The following is a 13,410-nucleotide window of genomic DNA, read 5'->3' as shown; positions in this document are numbered from 1 at the left end:
ATGTGAAATCTAATGAAGAAAATGAACTGATGAATGAAATAAAACCAGAGGCATGGATACATGGAGCAGACTGACAGATCTCAGAGTGGAGAGGGGTCGGGGGAGACTGGAAGAGATTAGCCAAAGAACACAGAACATTTTTGAGAGAGCTTCCTGCCCAGGATCAGTAGAAGAAAACATTTTATCTGTGAGAAGAGAAATGATTAATACCTTTTAGAGTGTTGATTTTCTAAGGGGCTGTGATTTAGCACCAGAAACCTGGGGAGCTGGAAGGTCAGACTCTCCAAGCTGTGATTTACACAGTAGGTAGGGAGCAGCCAGTGGATGTCTGTCAATCTGTGTGGCCTGCGGGCAGTCTTGGGCTTTTGGGCCTGTCTGTGAAGGGACAGATTTCCTTCTTACCCACCATCAATGGGCAGGCACCTCATCTTACATGCAAGAGCCCTAAGGTAGGTGGAACTGATGCTGAGGTTTATAGTAAGTGCTCAAGTTTTCAAAACTCTCTTGTGGCCTTTTTAAGGGACTGATAATGACCCAAACAGAGAAAGTTCCTGCCTGATTCATTTTTCACTAGAGATAACTGGGAAAATATGGTTGCCTCTCTAGGACTGAAGCCAGATGAGAAAAGGCCATTTGTATATCTTCTTTGGAGAAATGTCTACTTAAGTCTTTTCCCCATTTTTAAATTAGGCTATTTTGAGTTGTAAGAGTTTGTTATATGTTCTGAATATTAACCACGTTCAGATACATGATTTGTGAATATTTTCTCCATTCCGTGTGCTGCTTTTTTATTCTATTGATTATGCCCTTTGATGCACAGAAGTTTTTAATTTAAATGTAGTCCAATTTCTTTCTTTTTACTTTTTTTGCCTATACTTTTGGTGTCATATCCAAAAAATCATTGCCAGATCCAACGTCATGAAGTTTTTCCCCTATGTTTTCTTCTAAGAGTTTTATAGTTTTATTGAATTAACTTCATTCTTTCACATGTAAATATCAGTTATCCCAATACCATTTATTGAAAAGACTGTTCTTTCCTCCACTGAATGGCCTAGGCACCCTTGTCCAAATTTCTGGACTCCTTATTCTCTTCCATTGCTCTGCATGTCTGCCTTTATGCCAGTAAACACAATGCTTTGATTTCTGTAACTTTGTAATAACTTGAAATCAGGAAGTTTGAGACATCCAACTTTATTGTTTTTCAAGATTGTTTTGGCTTTCCAGAGTCCCTTGGTAGTCCATATGAGTTTTAGGATGAAATTTTCTATTTCTCTTAAAAATACTATGGAGATTTTGGTAAGGATTCCACTAATCTGGAGGTCCATTTATTTGTGTCTTCTTTGATTTGTTTCAGCAATATTTTCTTGTTTTCGATGTACAACTCTTTCACCTCTATAAATGTGTTAAAGGTATTAGTTCATCTTTATAACAATAGATACTGTTATGACCTCCATTTATAAATGAAAATAGTGAAACAAAGCTGTTAAATAACTTGTCTATAGTCAAATGGCTAGTAGGTAGGAGGGCCAAGATTCAAACCCTGGCTATGTGGACATAGGTCCTACGCTCTTAAATGCTTTACTATTATATATATTTTTTGGGCAATTTATGAGATCTTGCAGAAGGAGATGACAAGAAGAGGCAAAGCCAGTTCAATTCCAGAACTTCAGAAAGTCTGAGAAATTGGAAATACAAGATGCCTCACAAGGTAGAGGTGAGGGATGGGGCTAAAAGCAGAATTATACAGTGTGAGGAAAAGGAAAACCACTAGATGTCCTTCTGAACCCTATCCAATCAGGCAACCACCACTTACATCCCAGCAGACAAGGGGAGGGAGTTTATTCTTTGGAGAAATGGACTCAGACAAGCTCTGCACTCAAGACACCATGGATAGCAGAGGACAGAGATCTTATTGAAAAGAATAGAATTAAGTGAAACCCTACATATTGGACAGTGAGGCACAAACCATCTTACGCCCACTAAGCTACTGAAAACCAGACTGCCAGACAAAGATGGAATAGAGAGAAGAGAGATGTAATTAAAGGAAAAGTCAAGAGGTCCAATAGCTGATTGATTTTCAGTATCCTGGATATTATTCGCAAATACATGCAGAACCAAGAAGGAGAGAGAAAAAAAATTATTCAAGAGAGAAAACAAAAACTCTAAAACTGAAGGATGTAAGTTTGCAGATATAAAGATTTCATTGAGTGCTCAGCACAATAAATAAAAATAAATCTCCACTTCAAGGCATTTTATTATATCATGAAATGTCAGAACTCCAATGTAAAAGATCAGTTGTCAGAACACATTCATTTTTTATTCTACTGTACCTCTGAGTTTCCTGTACTCTGGCAAATAATCAAGCAGAGTAGTTTAGGACTTTGCCCTCAGGTCACATTAATGTGTATTGTGGGATAAATGGAGAAAAATGAAGACATTACATAAAATATGCATATTCATTGGCTTGAAGGGACATATGGGGCTACGATTAGGACCATACATCATTGCATTAGCACTGCATCTATCATTGAAAGGGAAAGGGACTAGTCAAGGAACATGTATGAATGACCCATGGACAACAGTGGGGACTGACTGTGGGAGCAGGGGGAAGGGCTGGGCAGAGGAGAGCAAAGGGGGACAAATTGGGATGACTATAATAGAATGACAATAAAATATTTATTTAAAAAAAAGAAAGGTGAACTTTAAAGGGTTTCTAAGGATATGTAAAGTTTTTAGGAGTGGATAGCAATACAACCTACTTCTTTCTCCTGTACAGAGCACATGGCCATAGCATTTTCCTTAGACTGATTTTTATTCTCTTGCTCTCTACCTTACTATGGTTATGCTGGTTGTTCCTGGAGAAGACATCCTGGAACACTCATAACTATTCTCATAAAATTCTGTGAGGCTGTCTATTTGGAATTCTATTTGAGAAATACCTTGGAAAGATGTAGTTAAGTCTTGACAAACAACCAAACAAAACCTTTTAGGGATTTGAGTTCTATCTTCGACAGTCAAGACAAATGGAGTTGGGAAGATTGCCTTGATAAGAGAATTGTCTGGGAACCTGTTGAGAGGGGAGATAAATCAAGTTGGAAATATGATTCAAAAGCAAGTTGTGTTGGTTATTAAATTATTGTCACTCAGCTGCAAATCCAACTTTCTATATTCCCCTTTGTGATGCTGATGCTAGATCTCTGCATACTGTTTATCTCCTTTGCCAGGTGACATCTTATTAGGTTCTGCCAATAGGAGGTACTAGAAGGAAATTGGAAGGCAAAAGGAGGGCCAAAGCAATCATCTTCTTCCTGCTTGCTTTTGTTCTGGTTACTGTTCATTACAGCTGGAGCCCTTTGCCCCAGTGATTCTAACCTCAAGCTTCTTTTGAAACTGCCATAATCGGCTTCATCTCGTCCCTTCAGTGCTATCAGCAGGAGCCAGGTTTTGTCTCTTCTAGAGGCAAAATGAAGCACCAGGAGGCACCTCCCTTAGTCTTTCTCTTCATTCTCTCAGCCATCTAATGCGGTTACCATCTCTAGGTACCACAAAAGTTCCCTTTTTGCTCTTTCAACCCTCTAATATCTGTCTAACCAATTCCCTATAGTAATTTCCTCCTACTGAAATGGTCAGAGTGGTTTCTGTTTTCCTGACCTGACCCAGACAGCTTCACAGACTGTTATAAAAACATATCTTTTGACATGATCTTGTTTTCTTACCAGTTTGCTGAGAAGTGTTATGTGATCCTTCTGGATAAAACTTCTTATCATCCTCTTATTTCTGATATATAATACATAACTTAGTACATTTTAGAATATATAGTTTTTCAGAAAGGCCAGATGATACCTGACCTGAGAAAAAAATAGTAGTGAGTAAGGACTTGGAATCTGGCCACTGAATCTGAGGGAATGCACTCCTTCTATATAGGTTCTATACTCTGTTGCATGTGATAAAAACTCAATTCCAGTTAAATAAGCCAGAAAGAGATGAAATATTGTTTATGTAGTGGAAAATCTAAGAGCAGAGCTAGCTTCAGGTACCACTGGAGTTCAGACATATTAAGACGTAGTGTCTGCATATCTTGGTTTAGATTTCCTCTATTGGTTTAATTCTCATGCAAGGTCTTTCAATGTGGTGGTAAAGATGACTATATAGTTTGTTCTTAGAGTCTCATGTTTTTCTTAAAAGTTATGATTCCAAAGAAAAGTAAGCCTTAACACCCCATCATCCATGTTCAAACCTCATAGTCATTGATCTCATTCGTCAGGTCTGAGGCACATGCCCATTTGAGAACTAACTGCTATAACCAGAATAAAAGGATAAAATAATTGACTGTATCTGTTGACATGACCATTTACCTCTAGGTTGGAGGAGCAACTAATGCAGAAAGAGAAAGAGGGTGAATGATGGTGATAATAACTACTCTTTTTCATCTCACTTAATACTCAAAACAACCTTCCTATAGTCTGAATGTTTGTGCCCCCCCCTCCAATTTTATATTTTAAAACTTAATGCCTAATGTGATGGTTTTTAGAGATGGGGCCTTTGAAAGGTGCTTAAGTCATGAGAGTGTAGCCCTCAAGAATGGGATTAGTGCCCTCATAAAAGAGATCCCAGATCTAGCACTTCCACCATGTGAGGACACAGCAGGAAGACAATCTGTGAACCAGGAAGGGGCCCTCATTAGATATCAGATTTGGCGATGCCTTGATCTTGAATTTTCCAGTCTTGAGAACTGTGAGAAATAAATGTTGGTCATTTATAAGACACCCAGTTATCGTATTTAATTATCACAGTCTGAACAGACTAACTACCAATGGGGTAGATATTATTAAATCTGCTTTAACCCATTAAGAAACAGAAGCTTGTGGGGGTTAAGGTGGTCGCCCAAGGAACTCAGTTGTGAGGGATTCAAGTTCAGGTCTAATAACGCCACAGCCTTTGCTGTTTCTATTCTGATACACTGCTTATCCTATAAAATCATGTTTAAGAGAGGGGCTGAGAGCCACATTGGCAAAGTCATATTTGTTCTTTTGTACTGGAGGGTTGACAAAAAATACACAGATGTAAAACCTATTTATAGTGGACCTAGAGACAGAAGATACAGTTAAAAAGAATAGAGAAGTGAGGAGCCAAGATGGAAACGAGATGTGGGAATACAGGACTTTCACTGGCTGGGGTGTGGCTGGGATGCCCAGAACTCTGATCAAATACCCTTGATATAAAGGGCTTACCACCTTCCAGGTGCTGCTTGCCCTAGAAGCACTAGCAATTTGCTTGGCTCTGGGTGAGCTGTTGTTGCTTTTTGGCTCTTGATGAAGCCTCAGCTTCCCTTTGACTTAACCAGTTAGCTCTGGTTTCATTTTAGTTCCAACATACCTACGTGGAGCTCTCTTCTTCAGAATAAGCTTTCAACCCCCTGAGTTTTCCTGCCTTCATCCTTCACCTGAGCGTCATTGAGGAAATGTATGAAATACAATAATCTTGGGGAATATGGGTGTGTACTTTCCTGAGATGTGTACAGGTTAATCACAAGAGACATGCGCTCCATCTCTCCTGGGCAGAGCTGACCTTGTTGGATAGACTCTGTCAGCCTGATTTTCCACAGTTCACTGCAACAGGCTCAGGGATTAGTTTTGATATGAGCAAGCTCTGATTCAGAAAAAAGAATACACAGGTGAAAAACATATTCATCCGTTAACCAACAAATAATAAGTGAGTCCCTAGTATGTACCTGGTACTGTGCAATGTCTTAGGATGGGTGGGGACAGAGAGGAGAGAGAACATAAAAAAAGTAGAGGACTTGCACTGGGCAGTGTGGCTTATTTGGTTGGAGAGTCATCTAGTAACAGAAGGGTTGTTAATTCAATTCCTGGTCAGGGCACATGCCTAGGTTGTGGGTTCGATCCTCAGTCTGGGCATGTATGACCCCTGCCTGAGTATGTTTGGGAGTGAACCAATTGATGCTTCTTCCTCGCATCTATGTTTCTTTTCCTTTCTCTCTAAAAGCACTGATAAAATGTCCTTGGGTGAGGATTAAAAAAAAAAAAAAAAAAGGAAGAACTAGTCTCTGCCAGCAGGAGACTTTTTACCTAGCTGAAGACTTCAGATAAGAAAAATTGAGAGAATACTTGAGGTTGAGATGATTAAATTTAATAACTAAGGTGCTCACTCATTTGACAAAGCTGTTTTGGATGTTTCTTATATGCCAAGCATCAGGTAAACCAAGCAGACACAATTATATTCCTTAAGGAGCTTAAGTCTTAAAAGATGTTTACAAAAAAGTTAAAGCCATTGCAAACATTATGGGGGTGTTACTGCTAAGTGAGGAGCATTATACTGGCCTTTGTCTTTAAAATTAAATTTTTTTTTATTTTTTTATTTATTTTTATTTTTTTTACAGAGAGGGAAAGAGAAGGAGAAAGAGAGGGAGAGAAATATCAATGTATGAGAGAAACATAATTATTTGCCTCTCTCATGCCCCCAACAGGGGACCTGGCCTGCAACCAGGCATGTGCCCTGAGTGGGAATTGAACCAGCGACCTTTTGGTTTGCAGGCCAGGCTCAACCTGCTGAGCCACACTAGTCAGGGCATACTGACCTTTGTCTTTTGAACTGATGGTACAAAGATAAATAAAGGCAAAAATTTAATCCTTTAACAGGTCACTAATGGTAATGACAAGTATGTAAATAGATATAAATTTTGTTTGTACATAAAATATGATTAATAGAAGTATGAACCAAGTACCATGGGAACACAGAAAAAAAAAAATGTGTGAAATGCGGGTGGCAAAGGTGGACATGATCAGGAAAGAAAGAAAATTTGGGATGTGATGATGGAGGAGTAGGAATTTGCCAGATAGACAAGATATAACTAGCAGAGGGAGCAGCATGTGAACTGCCACTAAGGTACGAAAAAGCCATGGAGGTTTGGCATCTGCAAGTAGCTGACCAGGTTTGGAGTGAAGAAAGGTAAGAAGATGGAGAGGCAGGCTGGGTTCAGATCGTAAAGGTGCTGTAGGCCACGGTCTAGGGAGCTTGAATTTTATCTAAAAACAATGAATTATTGAAGCATTTTAAGATGGGAAATTAACTTAATGGTTTTGGAATGTGAAATGATGACATTTGAGATTTGAGGACTTATTAGAAGATCATTTTAATAAATCAGGTCAGAGACAATGGTTTGGGAGTAAGCAAGAGGTGAAAAGGAAGGAACTAAGTCTAGAAATATTTGAGAATTAGTATTTTGGGGACTTGGGTATGTGAGGCAAAGGAAGAGAAAAGATCTAGAGGAGTCCATGTTTCTTACTTGGACAGTTGGGTGCATGCTGCTACCATTTACTGAGATTTGGGACACAGGAGATGTGATGGTTAATTTTTTGTGTCAACCTGACTAGGCTATTGTACTTAGTTGTTTGGTCAAACACCAGTCTAGATGTTGCTGTGATGATATTTTTAAAGATATGATTAACATTTAAATCAGTAGACTCTGAGTACAGAAGATTATCCTCCATAATGTGGGTAGGCCTCATTCAATTAACTGAAGGCCTTAAGAGAAAAGACAGGTCCCAGAAGGCCTTCAGACACAACACTGCAATGTCAACTATTCACCGAGTCTCCAGCCTGCCAACCTGCCCTGAGGATTTCGAACTTGCCAACTCCCACCATCGTGTGAGCCAATTCCTTCAATCTCCTTTTCTCTATATATACATTCTATTGATTCTATTTCTCTGGAGAACTTTTACTAATCCGGAAGGATGTCTCTTTATTCAAGCCTATGACTCAGAAATGCTTTGCTGAAACAATGGTACAGGGTTTAAAAGAGACAATGAAGGCTTATTTTTGTTGTTTATACCAGGCAATATTGTTGTTTAATATGTGTTGTTTACTTGTTCCTTTGACTTGTTGAACAATGTCCCTTCTAGGCTTCAGTTGTATATTAGAGAAAGTGAAATATACTTGTGTAATTCTTATTAGTAATAAAATCCACTACACACAATAACTTCTAATTATTTTACTGAAGCCAGAGTTGTTGTCGGGTGGTTTCTTTGGAAGTTATACAGATGATTTGTACCTGTAAGGAACTGTTGGAAATGCTTCTCAAAAATGTGCATCACTTGATATAGCAAAGGGAATATAGTCAATAATATTGTAATAGCTATACAGTAGTCCCTCTCTATATTGTGGTTTACTTATTGAGGCCTCACCGTATCGTAGAATTTAAAAAAATATTATATTTAATTATTTATCGCGGATTTTTTGCTGTATTGCGGGACTTTGCGGTACTGTATGCGTATGTTAAAGTTACGTAGGTGTAAGCTTGTAGAATAAATGTAAGGTTCCTACTCCACGGGGCGGTCTAGAACATAATACCCCCGATAAGTGAGGGAATACTGTATATGGCACCATGTGGGTACTGGTAATATCGGGGGGGAACACTTTGTGAAGTATATGAAACTAATAAAAATATTATTGAATGTAAACTGTAGTTGAAAAATAAAAATAAAAAAATAATAAAAATAAAGGGGACTCCTGGGAATAGTAAAAAAATGCATCACTTAAGATAAATGTCTAAAAGGATATAAGTTCAAGACTATTACTTTACTCTTATTACATCTGTGAAAGAAGAGAGTCCTTCAGTAGGTCATGGAAGGTGGTGGAGTGAATTAGATTCTCCTGCAAAACTACAGTTGGAGAGATCTGGAACAGGGAGAACTTTACATGATTTCTTGAAGATTTACTGTTTTAATTTATTTCATCTCCTCAAGAGCAAAGCTTTGAGATCAAACAAAACTAAGCCCTCCACTTATTATCTCTGTGGCTTTGGGTAGATAAATTCACTGCTTTGAGCCTCACTTGCAATGCTTTCACATACACTTACGGCTTTTGCAAGGATTCATTGGGATATTATTTATAAAGTTCTCTGTTCAGGGCCTGCTGCAGAGTTGGCACTCAAGTAATAGAAATGTTTTTATTATTCTTTACATTTATTTGTTCCCCCATAGGCTTTCAAATTCTAGATTTCGCTGGAGAGTTACATATACTTGGTCTGTTGGACCTTGTGGCATTTCCTCCTGTCAAAAGTAGAATTTGCAGATTGTTAACACCTGAAGTTTTCTCAAGAATGAAGGGAACTGACAGGAAATAGACATGATATCTTCATGGTTAAATGATTGAAGCTAAAGAATAAACCTCATTTCATGAGGAACAAAACTGTATCTTCATGTATATCACCTTTCCCTCTTTCACTGGCCAATTCCTACTCATTCTTCAAAACGCAGGTTGATACCACCCTCTCATGGAGGCTTCCCTGTCCTTGGCCAGCCCTTCTGGGTGTTTCAGCAGCATCTGCCGTCCTTCCAATGCACATCTCCAGGGAGCAGCAATGAAATTTTGTTCTATAAATAAATAGTATCTTTATTCTATAAAGTTGTCCAGTGGGTGCCCTTCTGTTCATTCTATTGCAGCACTTACTATATTGCTTATAATCATTTATTCTCAAGTTTGTATCCCTTTGTAATGGAGCTCTTCTAAGGGCAAGGACCATATTCAACTTTCTAACTTCCAGTGTCTGGCACAGTGCCTAGAACATTGATTGTCTAAGGAAAGAATGAGTGGATGGATGGCTGGATAGATGGGTAAAAATCTTCAGTGAGTTAGAATCAGGACCATATGATAAATATTATTTTCCATCATCCACTGTTCTCAGGCATGTCACAACTCCCCCATGTACTACTGAGGACACTGCCATAGCTATAAGACTTATGACATTAAAAAAAAAAAAAAAAGAATTCTGCAATTTCATTCTTAGGCTCTACACATCAGTCAGATTCAACTGGGCAGCTTCTGTGTGATTAGTTTTTAATGAAGCTAGCTATTCTGCATATCAAGTTGGTTTGCATGCTCATTTGTAATTTTCATAAACTGTTTGAAATGCTCATAAAGTCAGAATTGCAAACTTAGGTGAATCACTTATACCTTGACTTCCTGTTGAGTGGGGATAATTGCATCCTTTCTTATCGGAGGACCCCATACAACTCTAGCCTTTATTTTTAGCCCATCTGTTATTGACAGCTCCTATCTGAACCAACTCATTTTGTGTTGTCAGGAAATGTGAGGTTAAATTTAGGAAAAGAAACACTTACAAAACTCCATCAATAGTCTTGTTAGACACAGGTTCCACACTACAATTTTGCAAAGCAGTCTGTCTGAGGACTACAGCGGCCTCCAGTTAGTAGAGCCCAGCCTGTAACCCCATCTCCCACCCCATCTGGCTCCCTTCTCATGACCACTTACCTGGCCTGCAGAAACTTCAACAAGCATTTGTGCCAGGGTGCTGCCACTTTAAATGGTGAGCCCCACCCCCAAGGGAGCTGCACTCAGAATCTGTGTTTTTTATTTCTTCCCTTTTAGTTACCATTTTAGTTACTGGTAAAATGTGTGCATTCTTAAGCACTACAGTGTAAAGTTTATTAGAATTTGAACTTTAGGAAACATGTCATGCTGAATATTTTCTTCCATGACTTGCTTTCTTTCATTAACATGTTTTTGGAATTTATCCATGTTGATATATATAACCGTAACTCACTCATTTTTATTGCTGGTGGAATCCCACTGCATGAGTATACAGGTTCTTAAGACTTTAGTAAAATTCCCTGGGTCACATAGCCTTTTATGCTTTTTTTTTTTTTCCCCTGATTCTCACCTGAGGACAAGTTTTCATTGAATTTTAGAGAGATAGAGGAAGGTCAGGGGGACATGTTGATGTTAGAAAGAAATGTAGATTTTAAAGAGAAACATCAATTTGTTGCCTCCCATATGCAGCTCAGTTGGGGATCGAACCCACAAACTAGGTATGTGCTCTGACTGGGAATCAAACCAACAACCTTTTGGTGCACTGAGCAATGAATGCTCCAAACAACTGAACCATGCAGGCAGGCCTGCTTGTTTTTATAAAGGCAATTCCATCAGTTATATGACACCCACCCATTACAGTCTTTAAAAGCATTAATCAGACACATGAATATTTCTGGTTAAAATGTAGAAAATATTCACTCTAAGTGAAATAATAAAGACACTAACAAGCCTCATGTTAGTTCATGTCAGGCTCTACCTCCAAATAATTATGAAGTCACTTCCAGTTTGTGAAGTTTAGGGATTATGGTCCAGTCCAAGTTATTTTTCTATTCTCTTTGATGGATGGGCACATTTGGTTAGTTTCCAGCAAACCAGATATGGTCGCCTCTACCCACTGGGCTTTTTGAAGGTAGGAACCAGGTCTTATTCATCTTCATGGCTTACCACAGGGCCTTAGAAAATGTGTTTTGAATGAATAAATAAGTGCTCAGACACTTTTCTCTTCTTGAAAATTATTGAGTCATATCAAAATCCCAAAAATGAGTCTCAAGGTAAGAGCTCAGTTCACTAATTTCATTTAAAAAGACGTACAATAAATCAAATAAATAAAACCTCGAAGCCACTCCAGATGAATTTTCCTCTATTACTGGTTAAATAGAATGTCCTCATGCCTCTCTCTGTTAAACCATTTCATGTCTTTCAAGGACATTCTATTACTTTTAAGTATTGTATAATCTTAGTAAAATTCATAGTGGTACCTCCAACCCCCTCATTTCTCACCCTGGCTTTAGGGGCCCATATACAAAGTTTCAAGAATCAAATACAGACCAAAGGATGGAAAAATGGGAAGTGGCTTCTTTGAATTTATTGTACAAAACCCTGAACTACACCAAGTACAATCTCTACCTATGGTTCATGTGGCTTAAGAGCAACAGAGATGGCAGAGTAAGTGCAGTCTGTGCACAGGGATTAGTACAAAGATTTTGTTGGATGTGCTTCTATTCCCACTCAGGGGCCCAGTGAGGGAAAAAAGTAATAATGGCAAATATCACATGGTCTCAGCTTGAGGGATGGGCATGACATATCCTTTCTCATCCCTGGCCACAGGCTTACTTTACTCTTCATAGTATTTGTTCCTAATGTTTTTACCTACAGGTCAAGATTGTTTATCAATCTCTAAATAAAATGCTGCCACTGTTTTAAGAGGTTTTTGTAATTATAGTACTAAGTCAATAAGAAAATGCCTGGGTCATACTGAACTGGAAGTTTCGAGTCTTCGAAAAATTTGCTTCTCTATTCATTGAACCTCATTCATTCAAAAAAACATTCTAGGAGGCAAGATGGTGGGGTCATGGTGAGCAGCTGTCAAGGTGGAGCTTTATTTTGTGTTTGCCACAATCCACATGTTCTTCTCTTCTGGATAATTATAATTGCAAAATAGAGCTTGCTTTGACATCTGATGGCAAAACAATAGTTTGTTACCATTCTTCTGTGGACATTCCATATGTATACACAAAACCTATCCCTTGGCCAGATCCTGTCCATAATAATGAAGAAGCAGTGGATCAAGTACCGTACTGAAAACCAGATTAGAAGAAAAATATGAACACTTTGAGCGAGGACTTATGATAGAATGACTTAGCAAAATGTTCTTTACTACTAAGCACCATTGGTATTCTTGGGGACAGTATCATAGATGTTGTAAGAAACTGAATCCTCCAAAAGACAGATGATATTGAGGTTTCCAGTAATCAAAAAAAAAAAAAAAAAAAGTTATCCTGCTGTCTCATTTGCCATTTGAGAAAATGTAAGCAAGTATATTTACTACTATGTTATATAGTAAAATAATAATGTCTTCTCACCTATAAAAAAATTCTGTATATTAAGCCTTTGCTGGGTGCTGAGGATATCAAAGACAAATGAGACAGTGTCCCTGTGATGGCTAATTTTATGTGCCAACTTCTGTGGGCTACCATGCCTAGATATTTGGTTAAACATTATTCTGGATATTTCTGTGAAAGTGTTTTTGGATGAGATTTACATTTAAATTGGTGGACTTTGAATAAAACAGATTGCACTCCATAATGTGGGTGGTCCTCATCCAATCAGTTGAAGGCCTGAATAGAACAAAAAACTGACCTCTTCCCCCAAGCAAGGGGAATTTGCTAGTTGACCGCCTTGAGACTTCATCTGCAACACTGGCTCTTCCTGCTTCTAAAGCAGATTGTTTTTGGACTTGAACTGCAACTCTTTCCTGAGTCCCCAGCCTATCAGCCTCTCCTCTCAGATTTTGGATTCACCAAGACTCCACAATCACATGAGCCAATTTCTTTAACTAAAAAAAAAATTTATATCCTATTGATTCTGTTTCTTTGATTAAAATAGTCCCTTTTCTCAAGCACCTCAGTGTCTCTTGAAACAGACATACAAACGAGTGACTTAATCCAGTGTGAAGATTGCCCTAAAGTTTAGCCACATATATAAAGTGCCAAGAGAGCACTGACGAAGAAGCATTTACACTCCACTGTGGGTACTTGGGGATACTTAAGGCGGGCT

General features: G+C 38.4%; 1 pseudogene; it reads left to right on the top strand.

Annotated features, from left to right (window-relative positions):
* The first annotated feature begins 12,205 nt into the window (after positions 1-12,205).
* On the top strand, positions 12,206-12,702 carry LOC150018668 (large ribosomal subunit protein mL42 pseudogene; annotated as a pseudogene).
* The last annotated feature ends 708 nt before the right edge of the window (positions 12,703-13,410 follow it).

The sequence above is a fragment of the Furipterus horrens genome, unplaced genomic scaffold (assembly GCF_987537825.1).
Source record: "Furipterus horrens unplaced genomic scaffold, mFurHor1.1.pri manual_scaffold_2, whole genome shotgun sequence".
NCBI classification, from domain to species: Eukaryota; Metazoa; Chordata; class Mammalia; order Chiroptera; family Furipteridae; genus Furipterus; species Furipterus horrens.
The sequence above is the reverse complement of the archived record's forward strand: the minus strand, read 5'-3'. Positions and strand labels throughout refer to the sequence as shown.